Source organism: Amblyraja radiata, chromosome 12 (assembly GCF_010909765.2).
Source record: "Amblyraja radiata isolate CabotCenter1 chromosome 12, sAmbRad1.1.pri, whole genome shotgun sequence".
Lineage (NCBI taxonomy): Eukaryota > Metazoa > Chordata > Chondrichthyes > Rajiformes > Rajidae > Amblyraja > Amblyraja radiata.
The window spans coordinates 19,630,123-19,633,082 of NC_045967.1; positions in this window are offsets into that span (position 1 = coordinate 19,630,123).

Here is a 2,960-nt window from a genome sequence, read left to right on the forward strand (position 1 = left end):
AACAGAGAGAGTTTAAAGACACAAAGTGCTGGAGTAACCCAGCGGGGCAGGAAACAACTCGGGAGCAAATTGGATTGGTGACATTTTGGGCCTGTAGGAAAGTCCTGACCCTAAATGTCACCTATCCATGTTCTCCAGAGATGCTGCCTGACCAGCTGAATTACCCCAGCATTTTGTGACTTTTTTTGTAAACCAGCATCTATAGTTCCTTTTATCTACAGAGAGAGTTCATCCTGCTTTAAACGTTTTAGTTGCTAACTAGCTGTTGTTGAATGTGATGCCGTGTTTACAACTTAATAGAGGTTTGAAATCCCGAAGGTGTTTGATAGACTGACTGAAGACATTTGGTGACCAAAGGAGATGGAGTGAGATTCCTGGGCAGATGAAGCAGGGGGGAGATGAGGAGGGGGAGGGGACGTTCCTTGTGCGGTGTGCTGCTGTGATCTAAAAGGATGAATAAAACAAAGTGCTGGAGGACCTTAGTGTGTCAGGCAGCATATGTGGAGGGAAATGGACAGTCTGGTCAATCAGGGACTGAAACAGGCACAGGAGGTCACTCGGTCTCTCGAACCTGCCCCACCATTCACTACGATCATAGTTGATCTGCTCCAGACCTCATCTCCACTTCTGTGGCCGTTCCCCTCACCCTGAATTCCTGGATCTTTCCAATACCTTCAATCATCTCCAATTTTGCAGATGACACAAAGCTGGGTGGCAGTGTGAGCTGCGAGGAGGATGCTATGAAACTGCAGGGTGACTTGGATAGGTTGGGTGAGTGGGCAAATGCATGGCAGATGCAGTATAATGTGAATAAATGCGAGCTTATCCATTTTGATGGCAAGAACAAGGCAGATTATTATCTGAATGGTGTTAGATTAGGAAATGGGGTGGTGCAATGTGACCTAGGTGTCCTCGCTTGGGCAAACAGCCCCTCCCTTTCCATGTTCGCAAGTGCTGTTATCACATTTTCCCACGGCTTATTTTGCCATTCTAGATTAACTAAATAAGAAATGCATTGGGCTTTCTTAAAGGACCTGGATCTTCGGCAACCATGGCTCTAGCTTCAGCTGGGGTCCAGGGTCTCAACACCAGACAATAAACAATAAACAATAGGTGCAGGAGTAGGCCATTCGGCCCTTCGAGCCAGCACCGCCATTCATTGTGATCATGGCTGATCATCCCCAATCAGTATCCCGTTCCTGCCTTCTCCCCATATCCCCTTACTGATATCTTTAAGACCTTATCTAGCTTAGACTCTTCCTCAACATTCATCATCTGGAACTTTATTTCCTCATTCTTCTTCTTGATATCTTTTTGATATCTTCTTAATTATGTATCAGGTCCCCACTCAGTGGTACTATCTGCTTCTGCTAGACTTGTCGGAGGAGTTGTGGCTCCTTAACCGGTGGACTGATCCACCCGAGACACCAGAGGTAGAACCAGAGCCTCAGCACCTGACGGGGCAGCAGCCTATTCTCCTTCTATAGACGCTGGGTTATACAGAGGTTGCCGCTGGCCTAATGCAGCCGCCATCATCAACAGATCATCAAATTCATCCTCTACCGGGATGCCTTTTCTACAGGGACTCGAGGGTATATGCTGCCAACTGGAGAGACGGGGTGGGGAGAGGGGAGGGAGGGGAGAGGGAGAAAGGGGGGAGAGAGGGGGGGAGGGGAGGAGGGGGCAAGAGAGTAGAGGGGAGAGAGGAGGCGGGGAGAGAGGTGCAGAGAGAAGGAGAGAGGAGCGGAAGTGGGGAGAGATGAGGGGAAAGTGTGGGGGATAGAGTGGGTTGGAGGAGGGGAGAAGGGTAGAGGGGGTGAGGGGGGAAGGGGGGAGAGAGAGGGGAGAGAGAGAATGGGAGAGAAGGGGGAGAGAGAGAAGGGGAGAGAGAGAAGGGGAGAGAGAGAAGGGGGAAAGAGAGAAGGGGGGGATAAGGGGGGAAGAGAAGGGGAGAGAGAAGGGGAGAGAGAAGGCGAGAGAAGGGGGGAGTGGGGGGAAGGTAGGGGGTGGAAGGGAGGGAGGGAGGGGGAGAGAGATTAGAGGGTAGAGAGAGAGATTAGAGGGTAGAGAGAGTAGAGGGGAGAGAGAGAGTAGAGGAGGGGGGAGAGAGGAGGGGTTGAGTGAGGGGGAGGGCGGAGGGGAGAGAAGAGGGGGAGAGTTGGAGGGGGGAGAGAAAAGGAGGGGGGAAAGTCGGAGGGGGAGAGGCAGAGGGGGGAGAGAAGAGGAGGGGAAGTGGTGGGGGAGAGGTGGAGGGGGGGAGGAGGGGAGAGTGGAGGGGGAGGATAGGGGAGGGTGGAGAGGGGAGGTGAATAAGAGGTGGAGGGTGGAGGGGGTAGAGGGGAAGGGGGGCAGAGGGGGGGAGGTGTAGGGAGAGAGGAGGGAGGAGAGAGGGTGGTACAGGTGGGGGGGGGAGGGGGTGGGGGAGGTGGAGAGAGATCAGAGGGAGAGAGAGGAGGAGAGAGTGGAGGGGGAGAGAGAAGGGGAGAGAGAAGGAGGAGAGATGGTGGGAGTGAGGAGAGAGAAGTAGGGAGAGAGAAAAGGGGGAGAGGGGGAAAGGCAGGGGGTGGAAGGGAGGGAGGGGGAGAAAGAGAGAGAGGAGGGGGAGACAGAGAGTGGAGGGGAGGGGGGAGGGAGGGGGAGAGAGGAGGGGTGAGTGAGGAGGAGGGAGGAGAGAGGAGAGAAGAGGGGGAGTTGGAGGGGGGAGAGAAGAGGAGGGGAGGTGGGGGGGGGAGAGAAGAGGTGGAGGGGGAGAGAAGAGGAAGGGGAGAGGTGGAGGGAGGGGAGAAGAGGAGGGGATGGAGGAGGGGGGGAGGATAGGAGGGGTACAGGTGGAGGGAGGGGGAGAGAGAGGAGGGGGTGATTGAGGGGGAGGGAGGAGAGGGGAGGGGGGAGAGAAGATGGGGAGTTAGAGGGGGAGAGAAGAGAAGGGGAGGTGGAGGGGGAGAGAATAGGAGGGGAAG